The sequence below is a fragment of the Vulpes vulpes genome, chromosome X, assembly GCF_048418805.1.
Source record: "Vulpes vulpes isolate BD-2025 chromosome X, VulVul3, whole genome shotgun sequence".
In the NCBI taxonomy this organism is placed as follows: domain Eukaryota; kingdom Metazoa; phylum Chordata; class Mammalia; order Carnivora; family Canidae; genus Vulpes; species Vulpes vulpes.
The window spans coordinates 22,026,181-22,048,454 of NC_132796.1; the positions used below are offsets into that span (position 1 = coordinate 22,026,181).

The 22,274-nt window shown below is 36.7% G+C and overlaps 1 pseudogene; it reads right to left on the reverse strand.

Annotated features, from left to right (window-relative positions):
• Window positions 1-609: 609 nt before the first annotated feature.
• Window positions 610-1,216, reverse strand: LOC112919065 (large ribosomal subunit protein eL29 pseudogene; annotated as a pseudogene).
• Window positions 1,217-22,274: the final 21,058 nt, after the last annotated feature.

The following is a 22,274-nucleotide window of genomic DNA, read 5'->3' on the forward strand; positions in this document are numbered from 1 at the left end:
TAAATGACTCTTTAGGAAGAATAATAACAGTTTTGTTGATTAGGTTCTTATATACAGATCTGACTTCTTGAGAAATACTCTCAACATACCTATTTTTCAGGTTCCTGGAACATATGAGGCAGAAAATTAATGGTGAGAAAAAAAAGATGTCTTTACCTATATAAGTAGCTACAGTAACTTTTTAAATCACTATTATCCATTATCTAAACATCTCTTGGCCCATTGTTTATGTGGTGTCTGTTTGGCAATATTCCAAACCCACCTAAGATGAACCAATAGCTTTCTTGGCACCTGCTCCTAGATATAGAATCTGCTGTGGAAACATAGACAATGGGGTTTTAGTCCATGGTCATGCTAAGAAAGGACATACATTCACTGATTGTTGAGTGCAGGATTCTACACAGATATTGAGGAGATCACTTATTATGGTGCACAAATATTCTACATTCTTGGTGCTTATCTGCTCAACACATAAATTTTTAAGAGAGATAAGTTAAAATCCTTCAATCTGATTTTGGAATTGACCATTCATTCACTCACTCATTCATTAATTCACTCATTCACTTTTTATTTATTTATTTTTTATTTATATTTTTTGACAGGTCCTGCCGCAGGTTTATTTGTACAAATAGCACAGGAGGACACCAGGCCCATGCAGACAGAAGCCCAGGGGTCATACCAGTCCTTCTGTCCTCACACTGGCAGGCAGAAGCCTCTACACTGGAGCCTTTGTGGGGGCCTGGGCACCTTTGGGAGCCTGTACTGCAGGAGTAGAAGCAGGAGCCAGAGCCGGGGTCGCAACTGCAGCCTAGGCCTTGGTTTGAGCCTTGGCCTTAGCCTTTGGCTGGCAGAGCCTGAGACCTTTGGCAATGCGGGCACGAGCATGTTTCCCGAGCGATGTAGGCAAATCGATTGAGCTTGCAGCTGCCGCCCTTTGGGATCTTGGGCTTAACCTCCTTGGGCTTGACAAGAGCCTTGGTAGCCTCAGCACTCGCAGTCATGGCCTTGGCATTGTTGGCCTACATCTTCTTTAGGCCCTTCTTGTTGTGCTTCTTGGCAAAGCACATGTTCCTCAGGAACTTGGGGTCTACCCCCTTAAGAGATTCATATCTTTGTGACAGGGGTTTCTTGATGCCATTTCTGTGCCATTTTTGTGACTGGTTGTGCGTGGTGTGGTTCTTGGACTTGGCCATGTCTGCACCAAAGCCCGCGGCTCCCCGAAGAGAAAAAGTCATTCACTTTTTATGTTATGATTCCATGTTGTCAGGCACATAGAGTTTTAGGATTGTTTTCTGGAATTAAACAGAAAATAAATGCAAATACTTTTTTGTGTGTTTTCACTCTATTTGCTTAATCACAACTTTAAAAATTGATTTTACTTTCCATTTTAGTGATCAACCTGATCTTTCTTACTCTTTTATGTTCTTTCATTAATCAAAACTTGCGTTAACATCTTTTCTTGGTGCTTGAATTGGAAAATTAGTTTATTTTCAATCTTAACTTGTTTTTTAATCCATGCATTTAAAACCATAACCTTTACAATTTAACAGTATGTGCTTTTTATGTCTTTGCTTATTATGTCTTTGCTTATACCATCTCACTTTTGCCTCCCTTTTCTTCCTTCTTCTTGGAGTAAATTCTCGAATAATTCTTTCAGAATGGATCTGTGAGTGAGACACTTTCTGAAACCTTGCACAACTCAAAATTGTTTTTGTTTATCTTTCTTGCCCAGTGATAGTTTACCTAAGTGTAGGATTCTTTCTTTCTTTTTTTTTGTATATTTTTTATTGGAATTCGATTTGCCAACATATATCTTTTTTTTTAGAAGATTTTATTTATTTTTTTCATGAGAGACACAATGAGAAAGACAGAGACACAGGCAGAGGGAGAAGCAGACTCCATGCAGGGAGCCTGATGTAGGACTTGATCCTGGGACCACAGGGTCACGCCCTGGGAAGAAGGTAGACGGTAAACCGCTGAGCCACCCAAGCGTCCCCTATGCTTAAGATTCTAAGTCCAAGGTTACTCTCCTTCAGATCTCTGAAAACTAATTCACGTTATTTTAACATTCAGTATTAATAAGATATTGTCCTGGTTACTTGACATGTACTCCTTTGCGAATATAAGCTACTTGTTTCCCTTTCTAGAAGTTTTTAGGAATTCTCTCTTTATTCTCACTTTTCTGAATTTATGTTATGTCCAGGTTTGAGGACAGGTTTTTTTTCATATATTTATTAAAGTTACTTAGTCTATTCTGCATTCAGGGGATCTTTTCAATTTTAAGATACCCACCAGTTGTTTTTTTCCTGCTAATTTGAGACCTTGACTACTATTGCTTTATCATTTCTCTTTTTAAAATCCATTTTGATTTATTAATTTTTCTTAAAATCTTATCCTTTCTGCTTTATGCAATCGTGTGAAACATATTCAGTTTAACACCTGTAAACAAAAATTCTGCTATCTGAATAACCCAGGCCTCTAATTCTGCTGTTTGCTAATTCTGTTGACGTTGGCCTACAGTGACAGATTCCTACTGTCTTTTCTAATTATAGATTGTGAACTCCTGTTCAGCAGGGGTTTAGTAGGGAGAATCCATTGAGGTTTGGTTTGAAAGTACATTTTCCTGAGGATTTTTATATTTGCTACTCTCAGATGCACCCAGTGCCATTAATAGTCCTGTACCAGGTTTTGCTACATTTTCAGCTTCTGGGTAGTCAATGCAAGCAGTCTAAATTAAAGTTCTAAAACTTCATCATGGCAAGAATGTGGTTCAAATATTAATGTGTGCTTTCTTACCTAAAGTCCAAGTTAGTAAATACAAATTTTGGTTCATCTCCCTTTGTTTGCCAGCAGTTAATCTCCTCCTCCTCCCTCATGTTCCATTGAAGGTGGAGTCTTTTCTTAGACAATCTTTCAGGGGTTTCATGCATGCCTTTGTTTTGAATTCTGGTCCTGTTTAGCCATTATGGCCTGGCCTGAGCCTTTTGGTTCACGAAGTTATAAAATTATTTTAGGAGAAATCAAAGAGTCTGCCCCCATTTACCACTGTGAAAGTATTGAAGCAAGGACTCCATTAGACTGAGTAGCCCTAATGTCTTGGTAGCCTAAGTCAGCGAACCAAAACTTAGGCCAGAGTCAACACACTTGAATCCTAGAAAATGAAACTGAAGAACAACCAATCACACACAGCCAAATAGGCTTTCCCAAATAAGGCAACTACTTAAGCTATAGTCAATCAATTTTCTTATTTTGCTTCCATGTCTTCTCTATTAAAAATCTCTCCTCTAGTTCTTGTTGGTGGAGTGTTCCTAACCACTTTGGATTTGGATTCAAATCAATAAATGCTCAAATAAACTCATAAATTTTAAATGCCTCCATCTACCTTTAACACCACCGAGGCTCTCATTTCTTATGCCTTTTTTTTTAATCTGTGGAGATACCCTCTTAATATATTGTAAATTTTGTTCTGCACTTAAGGCTTTGTTGAATATTTTACTCAAAATTTCTAGATATTTTCAGCAGAAGTTCCTTCAGATTAATCTAGTCCTTTATGGTATGTGAAATATTCCTTTCTGTTTTTTCATTTTTCAGGGTTTCCTCATTGTTTCCTTTTTGTGTTGTGTCTTGGCTATGATTTACAAAATACATAACTTTTCTGCTTTTTTTTCCTATGCTTTTGAAGTAGGAGAGAGCAGTATACTCTTATATGACATCTTAAATTAGAACCTCTAATTAATACTTTATACTGGAGTTAGAATTATATTTTATTGTAAAGCAAAATCAACCATGTCATGCTTGTTTTTTTAAAATTCCTCAAAGACTACCTACTGGGGTTGTAGAACAAGACCTGATACCTTCAAAGTGCTAATCAGCTCTCTTGAAATTTGGCACCCAGCCAGAGGGATCATTAGTTAAAACTGTCCTCAATGTAATGATGATGAAGGGCCTCTCCTTGCCGTAACTTTCTCCCCCAACTGTTGAAAAAAGTTTGCTAAGTAATTATATTCTTAGAGGTAGCTGTAAACTTTGGTGGTGGGAGGAGACCCATGTGTTTTGGAATGGGAAAAGCAACTGGAGTTCAAATTCAGAGCAGTGGGGATGTCTTCCAGGGAGTCAAGACCGTATTTATCTAGCTTTTTTGGTATAGGGAAGACTTTACTGCATCTAGCAGCAGTACCAGAGTAGGCACGACTAGAGTACTTGATGCTGCTCGACCCCTCTCCATGAAGACATGCTGACCTGTTGTGGGCAGAAGTGGAAGTGTGCTCCCCAGGAACCAAGAGTGGTCTCCTATAAGGAGGGGTCCCTCCTTTTCAGTAGCCAACTCAGGCACCCAGGTTTTGCCAGTGAAAACACCACTGAGCAAGGCCCTCATGCAGACCTGATCTAACACATAATCCACTTTGGCTTAGCCTTATCACTCTCCTGCCCTACTTCTTTAGCCCTACCTGGATTTCCTTGTTTCTCTCTGTCAGGCAATCTATTTGTTATTTCTGTTTCATATCTTCTAATCTCTATTTGGATACCGTTTAGTATACTCAAGGCAACATACTTGCCACTCTCTGGTAGGAACATATACTTCACCCCACGCTGTACTGTCCCCCCACTGCCTTCCCTCCTCTGGATCTTTGCCACAAATACTGTACAGTAAGTAGATTCATTTGGACTTAGTTTTCCCAGGTTCTGCCATAGGTTGAGGTTAGCTCCTTCTGGAAAATATTCTCCCAGTGTGTGCTTTTCATGTACTTCCTCTGTGATCAAGTTTTAATGAATACACTTATGCAATAATTATGTTTCTACACACATGCACACACATGTGCACACACACACACACACACACAAGTCAGTAAAGCCTATGAAGACACTGGTCATTTTGTCTTGTTGATATAAGTAAGCTCAAAGCCCACACAAGCTCTAGCCATAGGGTAATTGAATTAAAATTTTTACCTGCTATCCATTTTCCTATGTGAGTATAGTATATTCCTATGTGAACATATTTAATTTTTTATATATTTCTTTGTTCTCATGCATATCATATGTTGACTCAAAATATTTGAGTACCTTTAGAGCAAGACCATTGGTATATTTTTTCTTATATAGACCCCAGCATGACCATAATATTGAGATGTGGTTTATTATCAAAAATATTTGTTGAATTGAATGGATACAATTAATAAATTAAGTACATAATTTAAGTTACGAATATAATTTTATGAATTCTGAAATGTTATGAATTGGAAGCTACGTGAAAAAAATATCACTCTGAAAAATTTATTCTGATGCCTCAGGAAATCATGCAAAATCTCCTAAGAATATTATGCTTGTGTAGAATAATAACGTACAACATCCTGAGTCATAGATATTAAAGGAACATCTAAAAGTATAATGTACAATTAATGAAGGAAAATTAAACATGCAATTGAGTTACTCTTTCTGCTGGAAGGAGAAATCAAATATACAGGAAGTATTAGTTTCCATTTATCTTCAAATTCTAATCTGTATTCACATACATGTATTTGCATTCACAAGTTCAGATTTAATAAGCAGAAATGATTATTTTAGGCTGTAATTGATTATAGAAAGCCTGTGAGGATCAGACTTAAAATGTAACTCTCACAATTCCATGAAGTCAATCAAAACACAAATCACCGGGCTTGTGATTTAGCACTTCTCTATCTTCATTAATTGTACTATTGCCCTGGGCAAATCCCATCTTTAGCTGAAGCTACTTATAAGACGGCAACCTTTCCCGAATAAATACAATTTACTGACACCCTCTCAGGCTGTGTGCCTAAATGAAGACACAGAATTACATTTTAATAGGCGAACCTTCTGTTTCATTTCTGTTCCACATTTAAAATGATAACTTTCTTCAAAAAGGAAAAGAAAAAGCAGATATTTCTGCTTACTTTGCATGCCACAGTTTTCCGAGGTATAGTAGCTTTGATGAAAGAATTCTCATCGCCTGTTTTGAGGGCAAATCATGTGACTTCCCTTAAATTAGTGATTCTCAAACTTGCTTTTATAAGGACTGACGCCTGGGTCGCACCCCCAGAGATTCTGAGGTAATTGGTTTGGAGTTCAGCTTCCTGGGCATGAGATTTTTAAAAGCTCCCCAAGTGATTCTAATGTGCAGCCGAGGTTAAAAATCACTACACTAATTAATAGAATAATAATGAATTGTCTAATCACAGAGAAGACCACACCAATACAACTATGCTTATAATTGGGAACCTATTGTTTTTTGCAAAAGAATATTCTTGAAAGATTGAAAAAAATGAATTTGAGGTTTCTGTAATTGTATGCAGTCTTTATTTCATAAAAGACCCGACACTCACCATGGTGAATTCTAATCAGGTGGCTCACCATTCATTTTGTGTTTATTTTCTTATATAAGCAAAAAGTGAACTGATCAAGATTCATCTATTGATTAATTAAACAAGTATGTATTTAGCCCTTAGAATATGTTACTCTTTCTGATTTGTTGGCTCTTCCTATAAAATAATAAGGAGGAACTTTGTTGTTTATTTCCAACGTGGATCAACCTTAAATTGAGGAGAAGAGAAGGTAGTCTGAAAGGCAAGAACTTTTTAAGCATTGAGTTCACCATCACCTTCCACAAACCAGATAGGGGCACTGAATTATTCTTTCTGTCAAAGGCATCACATTACTTGCTATACATAAAAATTAAGTGAATAAATAAGATGCTATATGTAAAAGTCAGGCACAGGAGGTAGTGGGAGCTCAATGAATATTAATTTCCCTTTATCTTCCTCTGAAGCTTGGACTGTTATTGCAATAATAACTTGAATTATGTAACTAAGATATCTTTTCTACTTCGCCCCCTACATTACTGCCAGATTGGTTTACAGAATTACACTTCTGCAAATAATAGAGATATATAAAAGTAAAAAGTTATAAATCTTACTTCCATAATCAAATCTCACTCTTCTTTCTAGGAGTAACTATTACTAAAAATGTGGGATGTAACTCCCAGAAACTTCATGCACAAATGCATAAAACCTTAAATGTGTGTACAAACAGGAGCATATACGTATGTGTGTGCACGTTTGTAGGCGCACGCATGTGCACATGTGTGTGTGTGTGTGAATTCCTATTTCTTGGGAACATTCTGTATTAGCACTCAAAGAACTATTTCATTTTAAAAAATCTTACAAGTAACTCATGTATACATTTATTTTATTTTCCCATTTTAGAAACTAAAGTTGTTTTATCTTTTTAGCTAATTAAGAAATGTTTCTTTGAGAAGAATATATTTGCATGCTGGTGGGAATGATCCAATAGAGTGAGATAAATTGATGATGTGAGAGAGAAAAAGCATGTGATAACTTAGAAATTAAGTCTTTGAGATGCTGAGAGAGGGCAGGACCTAGGGGAACTGGCTTTGATGCATGCAATTTATTTCATTTGCAACGTGAGAAGAAGCAGTGAATACATACAGATACAGATGATTTGGTAATACTGTTGGTGAGACATGAGGAAATTACTGGCTTATTTTTATCTATAATTTTTTTCTTTCAATACAGTTTTAGGGGGGAGACATATACAAGGATTAAAAGATAAGTACAAAAACAAACAAATAAAAAATAAGAAAATAAAAGATAAGTACACTATGTGAAATAATCTGGAAGAATGAAAATGTAAATACATACACCAGAAAAGTGTTGAGGAAATTTTGACCAGCAGAGGGCGCCTTTTTAATATTAATAATCGTTAATTTAATGGTAAATAGACCCACTGTAATGTGCACTATCTTCCAATCAGCCTTCATCTGTTTAGGGAAAACCATTGAAAAGAAAACTGCCTAGTTATAGCCGAGATTGAACGTTTGCCAGTTGTGTGATATGGAGGGAAAGAAGGATGATGGAAATGAAATGAGTCACTACAATTTGGAACAGAAAATCCACGCTGGATAATGAAGAAAATATGCGTGAAGCCGTGAGGTTAATAGGTAATTAGAATAAATGATATACCAAACTGGAGGTGTCAGTGAGCTTGAAAAACTACAGAAGATAAAATTCTAGACTAGAGACCGACTAAAAAGGTAGGGAATCTCTGTTGGAGTGTGGTAAGACCGCAGCAGAGATTTTGGAGCCACGCAACCATGAGTAAATGCGAAGGGCGTGAGAATCAGAGATTGAGGTTGATCGAGGGCGTGACAATTGCAGCAGGTTGTTTGGTAACTGTGGGGACAGAGTACAGGCAAGATCGTCCTGTACATGACATGAGATGTGGTAAAAAAAAAAAAAAAAAAAGGAACCGAGTAAGCTGCCTGCTGCGCACAGTGGTAAATAAGAAGTGACATAGCCTGTTGGTAGATCAAAGCATTAAGAGGAGCATCAGTTCACGAAGACTCACAGCTCAAATTTCAGAAGATCTGGGGTTTTGAGGGAGAAGGAAGAAAACCAGTTTAAAAACTAGCAACGAGAGCAAAGATGACACTTCTCCAATCCCTCCATATTTGTGTGGTTTAAACAGTTTCCTTATATTTACAGGCCATTGGGGTTTTGCCTTCTGTGAAGTGCCTGTTCCAATCCCGTATCCAATTTTCTATTGAATTGTTTGTCTGTGTCTTATTTGCAACAGTTTGTTAGATATCCTGAGCTCTGATACTGTGTTTGATGTATGTTCAAAGAACTTTCCCCAGGCTATCTTTGTCTTTTAACTTTTTATGTCATCTTTTTCTTTAACAGAATATTAAATGTTGAGGTAGTTACATTTGTCAATTTTCCCATTATGGTTTTATTTTTTCCCCTTGTCACAAGCAAGCTACTAGTTGCTGGGATTCACAGCATTGGCCCTGGATTCAGGCAGGGAGACTGGCTTCGTTCCACGCCACTGTTCAGTCTTTTGGATTCCAATTCCCTGAAAGTAGTTTAAGACCAATTCTCATTGCCAATTTCTGGTCTTAAAAATTCTGGGCCTCAAGAGTTTAGCTTCCATTCAATGTTCAGGGTTCCCATATAATATTGGATGGATATATCTATCTAATCTATCTATCATCTATCTATCTATCTATCTATCTATCTATCTATCTATCTTATCTATCTATCTTCACATATCCCATGGACACCTACATCCATTTTTATATAAGTATTTTCTTAATAATTTCTACATGTTTAGATCAGAAAGTGTACACATATAGCTGTTCTATAATGATAAGAATTTAAGACCTTTCAGTCCAAAGAAAAATACTTAAACCTTTGTAGATCCCAGACCCTCTCTTTAAATAGACACACCTAGAATTTTCATATAAGGACTCTTGATTTAACAGTCCAATTAACTGAACAGACCAATAGAAAAAAACAAGTCACATTTCATAGACTCTTCAAAATTACTAAATGACCAATAATCATATGTAGACTGTGATAAAATACCAGTCATCCAATGAAGGGGTACTGAATTAAGAAGGAAATACAATATATCAACTATGAAACTGGTCATTAAAACCAATACTGTTATCTCCAGGGAGTCCAGTTTATGGGCAAATGGGCCCTTTTGGATACAGCTGATAAGAGAGCACACTGATACAGGTTTGCTTGAGATAAATATTCAAAAATTTTAAAGTGTAAAGACCCCTTGACTATTAATAATCTCTTTGAAGAAAATGATCATACTTGTGTGCAAAGATTGATACAGAAGGAATCTCATAGCTGAGGTATTTTTTTTATGGCTGAGGTATTTAAAATATAAGTGTTGGGAAAATATTAGTAATCAAAAGGTAACTGACAATCTTCTGCAATAATACATAACCATTAAAACTAAGATGTAGAAAATGATGCCCAATGAGATTGTCAACCAACTGCACTATTAAGGGATGGGAGGCAAAGAAGACTGCAAGGCAGTGAGGTCTCACTTAGGGTGAACTCGGGTGCCGTGTTTGCTTATGTGACTATGGATAAAAGAACATACTGCCGCAAGTTAAGGAAGTTAACTAAAAGTAATTAAGATACTTTATTTTGGGGGGCGGTTTGATATTATTTTCCATATATATTTGTTATATGTGAAACATACTTCTTTTTGTAAATAGATTTAAGAAGCTGTTAGCATTTCTTTAAAATTTTGTTGTTGTTGACGAACCTACATAGACACGTCATAGTCACCCAAAGTCCTTGGTTTACCTCAGGGTTCACTCTTGGTGTCATATATTCTATAGGTTTCAACAAATGTATAATGACATGTATCCATCATTATAATGCTATACAGTATTTTCACTACTTTAAAAATCAACTGTGCTCCATTTGTTCGTCCCTCTGCCAGCCACACATGTCAACAACTCCTCTTTTTATTGTCTCCATAGTCTTGCCTTTCCCAGAATGTCATACAGTTGGATTCATATGATATGTATCCTTTTCAGAGTGGCCTCTTTTACTTAGTAATATGCATTTAAGTTTCCCCCAAATCTTTTCATGGCTTGCTAGCTCATTTCTTTTCACCACTGGATAATATTTCATCATGTGAATATACCATAGTTTATTTATCCATTCATTTACTGAAGGACATCTTCGTTGCTTCCACATTTTGGCAATTATAAATTAAGCCACTATAGGGGCACCTGGTTGGTTCAGTTGGTAGAGCATCTGACTCTTGATCTGGGGGTTGTGAGTTCAAGCTCAAGTTGGGTGTGCAGATAACTTAAAAATAAAATCTTAAAAAATAAATTAAACTGCTATATATATCTGTGTGCAGATTTTTGTGTGGACATAGTTTTTAAATTCTTTGGGTAAATACCAAAGAAGGTGATTGCTGAGGATTGTGTGTTAATATTATGTTTAGCTTTGTAAAATGCTACCAAACTTGTTGTTAGGGTGGAGTGGTGACTTCAAAGCTTCTTACATACCAAACTGGAACCTGGAAGTCTTACCCCCCTTTAATACTCATATAAGCAAAGGAGCTGATAAAGATGACACATTTTAACTGTTGTTTACTAGAATTCTGAAGAAAATACTCCAGTTTTTATTATCTTACTTTCCTTCAATAACTTTATGGCTATCATTCCATCTGGATGTAACGTTTAAAATGATTTAAAAGTCAATTGTCTATTGTACTCTTGATTTAGGCCTATATTATTCTGGCACATTCCTTTCCGTGCAAGGAAGCCTGGGTTTATTTGATCCATAGTCTATATGAAGGACAGAAAAAGGTTAGGTATTTCACCTCCTCATTGTTTTCTAACAACTTATAGAGAAAAACTTCAGTAGCAATAGGAAGTTGTTCGGACCTTCTGCTGATTTTCCTTTGACCCCACGTGGAACTAGGATGGGTTAAAGAGAAGTCAACATCAATACCTGGATAATGCTATATGAGGGCATCCAAAAGAATAGATTTGAGTGTATCTCCTAGTGGGACAGGGGACAGTAATACTAACTTGATTTTAGATATTTGTATATTTAAAGTAGATATTTAAGTATTTAAAATGATCAATCTAGGGATCCCTGGGTGGCGCAGCGGTTTGGCGCCTGCCTTTGGCCCAGGGCACGATCCTGGAGACCCGGGATCGAATCCCACGTCGGGCTCCCGGTGCATGGAGCCTGCTTCTCCCTCTGCCTATGTCTCTGCCTCTCTCTCTCTCTCTCTCTCTCTCTGTGACTATCATAAATAAATAAATAAAAATTAAAAAAAAAATAAAATAAAATGATCAATCTAGTGATCATTCTTATGTGTGTGCATGCGTGTGTGTGTGTGTGTGTGTGTGTGTGTTGGTCTACAACACAAACTTTAAGCCACAGCAAGTTTTATATTTCCCTTTTCACTGCTCTCTGTAATGTGTGAACTTTTGTATAGTCTTGGCTTCCATGTAGAGGTTGTAAAATCTTCCATGTAACATTTGCTATTCCACTGGGCAAGAAGCTCAAGAGTATGCATTTAATTTTGGGACATGCAAGGGAACTATTTAGTTTTGGGTTGTTAAAATTTTATACCTAACTCCCAAATGCAACAGACCAATGACTTCTATAAGAAAATAAAAGTATTGTTCTGAGTAATGGATTAGAAATCCTTTTGTTCACTATAATTGCAAAGTATATTTTTAGTGTCTTGTAAATTAGATTTACTAAGAAAGTAATAAAGTTGAGCAAATTAGAAATAAGCCCTAACTGTAATGAGTTGACCATTAAACATAACAAAGCTATTAAGAATGAACCCAAAGAGGGTTCTGGGAAGATGGCAGAGTAGGACTCATGAAGAACCTGTGTCCGAGCCTAGACAACAACTGCATGGCAGGATTTGCTTGATACAACTATTTTGGAACTCTAGAGTCCGCTGAAGGCTTGCAACTTCCAGGGGAAGACTTGTATGATAAATTGCTAATTTTGGTCAATTTCAGCTCTTAGCTCATTGGCAGCTACCCAGCCCCAGCCCCTCGCCATGTGGCAGATAGCTATGCACATGCTCATGGAGCAGCCTTCATGTTGCTGTGGGAGCCAGGGTGGGAAAAAAGGGTCCTGTTCTCCAGACCAAAAGACACTACCCACAGACTCTAAAGGCAACCCACAGAATGGGAGAAAATAAACGCAAATCGAATATCCGATAAGGGATTAATATCCAGAAAACGTAGAGAATTCTTAAAACTCAACAACAAATCTACAAACTACTCAGTTTAAAAATGGGCAAAGTACTTGAATAGATGTTTCTCCAAAGATATATGAATGGCCAATACACACATGAAAAAATGTTCCACATCACTTATCATTAGGGAAAGGCCAATCAAAACTACAATGAGACAGCACTTCACATCCATTAGAGTGGCTGCTATCAAACAAAAGCAAAAACTAAAAACAAACACCAGAAAAGGTGAGGACATGAAGAAATTGGAACCTTTGTGCACTGTTGGTGGGAATGTAAAATGGTAAAGTCACTGTGGAAAACAGTATAATAGTTTTTCAAAAAAATTAAAAATAGAACTACCATATGATCTAGAGATTCCACTTTTGAGCATTTACCAACAAGAATTGAAAGCAGGGACTCAAAGAGTTATTTGTACACTCCTGCTCATAGTAGGATTACTCATAATAGCTAAAACATGGAAACAATTCAAATGTTCATTGACTGATGAATGAATAAGCAAATTGTGGTATATGCACACAATGGAATATTATTTAGCCTTAAAAAGGAAAAAAACTTCAAAATATGCTGTGACATGGATGAACTTTTAGAACATTATAGTAAGTGAAATAAGCCAGTCACAGAAGGACAAATAATGTATGACTCCACTTATATGAGATATAGAATGGTCAAAATCGTAAAGACAAAGTATAATAGTGGTTGCCAGGGGCATGGGGGAGAGGAGAATGAGGAGTTATCAATTAATCAGTATAGAGTTTCAGATTTACAAGATGAAAAGAGTTTATGGAGATGAAAGGTAGTGATGGTTACTTAGCAGCGTGAATATATTTCATAACACTGAACAGTGCACTTAAAAATGGCTAAAATGGGGGCAACTGGGTGGCTCAGTCAGTCTGCCTGCAACTCAAGTCATCATCCCAGGGTCCTGGGATAGAGCCCCACATCTCTGCTGAGCAGGGACACTGCTTTTCCCCCTCCCTCTGCCTGCCATTTCTCTGCTTGTGCTCTCTGTCTCTTTCTGCTAAATAAATAAATAAATAAATAAATAAATAAATAAAATCATTTTTAAAAAACGGTTTAATTGGTAACTGTTATGTTATTTACATTAATCATTATGTTATTTTACCACAATTTTTAAAAAGTGAAAAAAAATGAACCCAACTCAACTCAAGCAAGCTGGAGCAAGATAGATCACTAAAACTCAGGTGCCAACTTTCAATGACAGAAAATAATTATGGCAAACATTTTCACAGCTAAAATTTGCATAGCACTTTGTACCAAGCACTATTTTAAATGTTTTCCATATGTTAATTCTCATAAGAACTCCATGAAGTAGGTATTGTTATTATTATACTTGTAGATAAGCAGATTGAAGCATGGAGGGGTTAAGTAACTTGCCCAAGGGCACATTGGTAGAGTACATCAAGTTTGAGTTTCATAGTTTTTGTTTTGTTTTGTTATTTAAGTAATCTCTATGCTCAAGGTGGGGCTTGAACTCACAACCCTGAGATCAAGAGTTGTGTGCTCCACTGACTGAGCCGGCCAGGTGACCCCAGAGATCGGTACTAAGACAATACTGATGCTAGTCATTGCCAGGGATGCAGTGGTTGTTGTATTAAAACCCAGTTATTTAGATAATGACTCCTAAGATCTAATGCTCATATGTTGGCATTTTCACAAACAAAAGGTTCTAGCAGAGACCTGAGGAAAACAAAAGTTGAAGAAGAGTCTACTCTGGAAGGGGCTGTCTAAACTGTGCAAATAAACTGCTCCGAGGATAAGGATACTGAAAAGGCAGTTGAGTCAGGTTCTGCTTCCTCTTTTGACTACTAAATAACTCCCAAACGAGCTTCAGCTCTTATTAGAACCTGGGTATATAATGCTTTGGTTGGTTAGTCCATTAAGGTACTTAGTGAGGACTATCTTATACAATTTTTCTCTCTGTATCAAGTATTTTTATTTTTTAACAAATGCTAATTGCACAACACAAAGATATAGTCTCCTTATAAAATATTCTAGAAATTACATGTAAAAATAAGATGCTTTTTGAAAAATAACCCTGCATTATCTTTTTTTCTGCATAAAAAAAGACATTTCTCACTATTCTGTGGGTCAGTAATTTCAGCTGGAATCAGTTGTTGAGTCTGGTTTCTGCTCTACCTGGTATCAGTTGGGTTCACTCACTTGGATGTACCTCAGTTGGGATGGCTGAGATAGCTGGGAGGATGGGGGTGATGGGGATGGTTGGGATGGTTATGATGACTGGGATGGAGGGAATGGTGGGGAGGGTTGAGATGGCAGGGAGGGAGGGGATCGTGCGGAAGGTTGTGCCTCTCTCTCCATCCTCAAATGGGTAGTCTCAGGGTTCCAAGAGAGCTACAACAGAAGCAGCAAGGCCTTTTGAAACCTAGCCTTGGAAGTTGAACAATGTAAGAATGCAAGTCCTGAGGCCAATCCAGAGTCCATGAGTAGAGGGATATACTCGACCTCTTAATCAGAGGAGTTGCAAAGAATATGTGGCCATTTGCAATCTATCACATTCCTGAATCCAGTGCTGTTTCCTTTCTGGAAGTTATGCTCACAGAAACTTTCTATACATTTATGTGCATTCAATTAAAAAAGCATAGTGATATTTTGCAATGTATTCGCATAAATTGTAGCAAAATATATGTGTCATTTTGCAGTCTTTTTTTTTATCTTAACTGCATATTGAACTGCGTATTGGAGATTTTTCTAAATCAGCATGCATGCGTCTTTGTCATCAACTTCAATTGATGCATAGCACTCAAAGTGAAGATGCATTATGAGTTGGTATCTTGTTTAATTTTCTTAGTGGTGAACATTAGATCATAACTATTTTCTTTTTTGCTACTATAGATTTTAGCTCAATGGAAAGACTTATCCCTGCTATCACATGTACATATCTAGGTTCCTCTAATGTTGATATAAAGAAGGACCAACATAACAGTTGAGTAAAGTTGTTTTATTATGCCTTATACTTTGTATTTTGTCTCTTGACTGGTGGAGATCTTGGAAAAGAGCAGTGGTGGAGCTAGGTGATTCATCCAGCTCCAGCAGGGGATGACGAATTACAGTGTTTTTAGGATGGAAATTACTAGATTATCTTTGGATGCAGACAGAAATAATGCAGTCTTTACCACATGGTGCTTTCTAAAAGCATATTGAAGATAAAGGACAGAAAAGAGATCATTATAAGACCAGAGTCCTGGAGAGGTGAGGGTCACATGAGAAATATGGAGGGGTTTACCCTTCAATATAGATACATATTTTCTATCATAAAATAAAGGAAAATGAGTTCAACGGGTAAAAATGCAAGTAGGTTTGTAGATTTTGTGATGGAAAGATAACATTATTTGGGCTTCATATAAAGTGGATTTACAGAATTATCCTCATACATTAGACCATTATGGTTTATAATAAGCTATAAAAATGGAAGTGCTGGTCGAGGTATATTACAGAAAGAGATGATATCACTGATACTGAAGGTACAAAACTGTTGGGAGTAGGTGATTAGGAAAGACTTCTTGAAGAGAACCAATTGTGTGCTGTAACAGAGTATTGCGTTTTCAAAATAAGGGGCTTCTTGGTGCTTCTCCTCAGTCTCAAGTCAAGAGAGAGAAGTCTTATTTTATTTTTTTTTTTAATTTTCTTTTTAAGTAGGCTCCATGCCCAGCACGGAGCCCAACATGGGGCTTGAACTCATAACTCTGAGATTAAGACCTGAGCTGAGATCAAGAGTTGGAGGCTTAACTGACTGACCTACCCAGGCACCCCAATGGAGAGGAACTTTTAAAGAGTTCACCTACAGGACTATGTGTCACCCGTAGATGTTTTTTTGTTTGTTTAAAGATGGAAGAGGGAAGCTATCTGGGGATCTGACCCACTGCACAGAAACATCAAAGATAAGAGGCAGCCTGAAGTGGTCTTTGGCACTAGAACTGAGGATTGTGTTTTAGTATCTAACTGCATTTCTCAAAGTGCTTCTAAGGCATTTGAATATGTGAATGTTCCCCTTGGGGCTATGTGTGAAAGAACATTCATGAACTTGTCATACATTCCACCTAAAGGTTCTCTTAGTGAAGCAAATAGGACTCCATTAATTAATAAGCTAGAAACTACCAGATGCTCAGGATATAAAGAAGTGATAATATTTAGCTGGACCAGAAAAAAAAAATTTCTTTGTCAAGGAAAATATAGGCAAGGAAACCCTGGGGCCATTCCCAGGTTGGGAATAAAGGAAAGAATCTAAAGAACATGGAGAAGCACTCCCTGAAACAAATGACCAATTGTAAACACTTTTCAGCTTCAGAGCACCGAAGTGCCACCACAGTATCAATGAAATAAGAATTTCCCTGCTCTCTTTATGTCATCTTACCTCCTCTAATACTTAATCATTTCATCTGTTCCACCTGGAAAGGGATATAAATCATAGTAAGAAAGATGTAGAAGGACACGTAGAAGTGAAAGGCCGGGAAAAAAAAAGTACATTCTCATTATAGGACAGAGTTAAAAAACTTTTTAAATCATTACATTGGAATAAATATCTTCATGACTAGCTAAATAAAACCACACCATTATGATATTTCCCATAGATTTCATCCAGAGGCATGGGAAATCCAGTCCCATCAAGGGGCATTTAAGGGCCAGTAGGAGACAAAACCAATCTTTTTTTCTGATTAAATCACTTAAGGTCCGTATGTTCGGCATAATAGTTATTACTTAGATGAAGAATGCTTTAAAAACCAGTCATTTACTTTTTAACTTACTGTTGAACTGCTATTGAAGATACTACACATTTATCATGCAAAGCTAATTTTATGTGTGCCCATGATAATGCATTTGTTATGAACTTCTCTTTCAGAAGATTAATACATTTACTAAAATAGATTTTTCAATTGTTAGTGTTTTGAACCTGATAAACATTGCACACCTTGGTTTTTCTCTAGATTATTCCTTTATTTTAGAAGCTGGGGTTGTATAACTGAGGTCTCAAAGGAAAATAAATGTCATGCTCAGGGTAGAAAATTTCAAAGAGCCTAACGAAGGGACTATTTGCAAAGGTGTAAGCAGCCTGTAGGGAAGCCATTAGGGATGGTACAGGGATCCTGGGATTGTAACAGCAAAGATTTTTGCCAACCGCAGGCCTGAAGTTATGAGGAATAAAGTGATGATCAGAACTCAAAATCTATTGTATATGGAAAGGAAGGATTTCTTCAAAGAAACAGTGACTCACATTTGAAGAACACAGCCATGCTGAAGTGATCCCACAGGTAAGAGCAAAAGAAATTAATACCGTGACCTCATTCTCTTGCTTCTCTATACTCTCCTGCCGGGTATACCCATTGTGGAACTCATAGAAACCAGAGGCCTAGGAAGCTTGTGGAAGTAATCCATGCAAGAGGTATAGAGTTTCAGAATAAAAGGGTACAGAATTGCACTGCAAGACTCAATAGACCATATCAGCAAAGGGTTCTTAGCAACAAATTTGGGATCCTCCACAAAGTCTATGGCCGTTTACATTTACATATTTCTTGGTAACCTAATTTTACTGTTGACTATTCTTTCTCTGTTGTTCTTTTTCCTTTGTCTTGATATCTGAAATAAACATATTTTAAACTTTTTTTCAGTACAGATATTTTTATCAAGTATCTCTTTTTGAAACAAAGCAGAGTATAAATAAGTATTTGAATATATAAAGAAATTATCATTTTGTCAATTAATTAATGCATTTATTGTATATTTAATTTGTGCTTCATGTCAACTAAAACCACTCAGTACTGTCCTAATTTATTTATCAAAAAAATTTTACAAAGCATCATTGCATAGAGTAGATACTGAGCGAAATATTTTAAGAGAAAGAATATAAAAACCTATCTTCTATGTGAAACAATAGACAATATCAGTTTTCAGCTATACTTCAAGTGGTTCATGATGCAGTTACCAGCAGTTTCTATAAATGATCAAAGACTCATTTCAATACCAGAAAGATATATATTAAAAAACCTGTGCTTTCTGTCCTGAAGACAACATCTCAAATCTGCTTTTAGCGCTAACTCAAAATACATGGCAGTGTAAGTTGCACTTTTTGCTTCTTTTATTCTGGTAATTTTTGCATAGTTTGACATGCCAAAGATTGATAAAAGAAAATCAGTTATATGCTTGTGGTTGCCATTAGTTCTATTCTAAATAATAATCTAGTAATATACATGCTTATCATTCCTTTATGTATGCTTTTGATTATAAGAATTAGGTCTTAAGATTTGAAATCTTCAGTTTTTACTCTGCATGGCAATGTTTTACATAGGGATTCAGACATCAAGTTACTTATATGGCTGAATAAATGTGGCTTGCCAGGAATAATGGCAAGATTCTTGCCTTTCAGTGCTTAAGATTAATGTTTCAATTTCAGTTATGTAGCGGAGAAATTATGTTTTCAGATAATTAGAAATGCTTTCATATGACATGATATTTCTTCCCTTGAGATCAACTGGCTGAGTGGCAAGAAGCTATCATGATTTTATAGAAATATCAGTGGTTTTGGATTTAAAAAAAAACAAAACTGTATTTAGCTATGGATTTGGTAGTAAAGTTTAATGGGCTTCATTTCTTTCATCTGAAAGTGTTAAGTAAAAGACATCATACTGATTGACTAGCACTCAAGAGTCAAAAATGTTTCAGGAAGCAGGGGATCCCTGGGTGGCTCAGTGGTTTAGCACCTGCCTTTGGCCCAGGCGTGATCCTGGAGTCCCAGGATCAAGTCCTGCGTCAGGCTCCCTGCATGGAGCCTGCTTCTCCCTCTGCCTGTGTCTCTGCCTCTCTCTGTGTGTGTCTCTCATGAAGAAATAAATAAAATCTTAAAAAAAAGTTTTAGGAAGCATCTGTAGGTTTTGGAGTGTGGATATCATAGGATGGCTACCTCCTGGAGCAAATTCTGACACAAGGATTTAAATGCGAGCAGTTTATTTGGAAGGTGACTGTGGAAACACCTGTTAGGGAGGGGAGGCATGGCATAGGAAAGGCAAAGAAGCCAACAAAGGGTGCATTATTGATCAGGTTACTCCTGTGGGCAACCAAGGAACAATCCCACTGAGGAACTCTGGGATACTGTGCAGAATATACCTAGGAGATGTTCTACCTGAGGGTTAGGAAGCTTAGATATTTATCTTCAAATCCCATCGGTTATTGGTTGAGGGCTGCACTTAGGGGCATCATTTCATCAGGAATTCTGGCCTCACACACCTGAGGGGTTGCAAGTACTTCCAGTTGTATGCTGTAGACTTTTACTTAGAATTGTGAGTAACAAGGGAATACAGGCAGAGCATCAACACATCTGCTAGAGGAGGAAAAAAAAAAAGCCAATGAATGTGACCTAAGTATTCAGTGTTTGACCAAGCTTCCTGTGCTTGTGCAATGTATTGTCTTACCTTTTAGAGTTTCCCTTATCACAGGACTTATTACACTTTATTTTTTGCCTGTTTAATTTTGTATCTCTTCCACTAAGACATATGAAAGTATTCATCATGTCAATCATATAATGCATTGGTGACGAGCACAATACCTTAGCATAGTGAGTTCTTAATAAATATTGGCTGAATGAGTTAAGGCATGAATGAATGAAGACTGAACAATGTGGGAATGGACAAAATATTAGAAAGTAGAATCTAATATTCAGTCATCTTCTATTGGAAACAAATCAAAGGACCAAGATTCCATTTACTATATGTGTTTTTTTTTTTTTAGTTTTTAGAGAATTATAGTTACTAAGTGTTTCTTCAATTGAATTGGAAAAAGATTGTTTAAATCTCATTATGGAATTATCAAGGAATGATGAGTAACAATAAATGAAATGCTGTGCTTATTTTGTTTTATATCTACAGAGTAGAGATATTTGATATCTTATGTAGAAAAAATATAAGTGAGGGTAATAGCTGGTGGGATCTCTGCTAATCACCAATGGAAAAATCTGACATTTTGTTTAGAAATATGATTAAGCAAAAATCTCATAACTTTACAAATAATCAGCATATGTGTCCTTATCACTACGCAAATGGGCATGACTCTAATGATTATGAAACTTAGTCTTATTAAATAAAAATGGTATAAATATTGGAGCCTTCTCTGAAATATAATCAAATTTTAGGAGTCTTCCCGTAATCCGTGATTCTTCTTCCTTTATTTTGGACAGTGTCATTATACAGCACTGCATTCTTTAAGAACTTTCATTAACTGAGCCAAATTCTATCATTTCAATATTGATCTGTTGAAAAAGATCCATTTTTTTTCATGTGATAATGGCAGAAATGAGCCCTTAATTTGATATTTCAGGGGGCCAATACCAGAATTAATATTCCCTGTCTATTATAGCAAACTAAAAAAAAAAACAAATTAGGTCACACTGATATGATTAAGCATAAACAAATGATCTCATCTGCAAAAATAGAGATGGAGATAACATATCATGGAGTATCGCTTTAAGATCTGAATACTAACAAAAATAAAACCTTTCACATAGGGCTTTACATCATCATCTGTAATGAAGAATTAATATTAAAGGGAAATTTTCCCTTAGTAGTTTCATAATCATTAAGTAAATATATGATTAGGATGTAAAAGTAGTTACCATTCTTTACCATAATTCTGGATATATAAGAAAGAAAATAAGTCCACATTAAGGAAGAGTAATAGGGAAATGTGCTAACTTAGCTAAGATAACTTACAGATATACACATGGACTTGAATGGCAGTGAGAAATCAGTTCAGATTTGTTTAAAAAAATGGATATCAGAAAACAGTATACATGCTTGTGCTGAGATATGATTTTGAATGCCATAATTGAACAAGCAGTACCCCTGTTCCACACCAAACTCTCGAGATGTATTGGTCAATTAGTATCGGAAGAGGAGAAAACCAGCACCCTGGAATCCACCAGCTGGGATTCAGTTACTTTTCACACAGGTAGCTAAACAAGTATCCTGGTTACCAATGTCTGGAAGCAGTGTGGAAAAAAATAATGACAAAAAACAAGGTGAGTATGAATTTTTAAATAAAGTTCAGCCATATTTTAAAAATGAAGAGAAGGATATACTTAACTTCTCCTTTGATTGCTCTCTGTCCCCTGCCCCAAGGGTTTTAGCCTCCCCTCCCTGTTGGGCACTCAGAATGCACAGCTCTAACCCTGTGTTCCTCAGGGCTTTGCAGTTTTTTCCTAGGGATGCCTCAGGGCACCACTGCTAGACTGGAAGGGAGTTCAGGATCCACGAAGCTCCCCCACCCTCAGTTCTGTCGGGGCAGCTCCTCTTTTATCTGATATATATATATATATACAGTTTTGTGTAAGATCTCATTTGAAAAAAATGTATTCCTTTAAAGTTTGAAAAATACAATTGTAGCTCTCTTTAAAATCCATCCTAAAGAAAGATATTTTCTTTTTTTTCCTTTTTTTTTTTTCAAATTTTATTTATTTATGATAGTCACAGAGAGAGAGAGAGGCAGAGACACAGGCAGAGGGAGAAGCAGGCTCCATGCACCGGGAGCCTGATGTGGGATTCCATCCCGGGTCTCCAGGATCGCGCCCCGGGCCAAAGGCAGGCGCCAAACCACTGCGCCACCCAGGGATCCCAATGAAGATATTTTCTATAGATTTATTTACCAAGGCAGTTTCTATATCA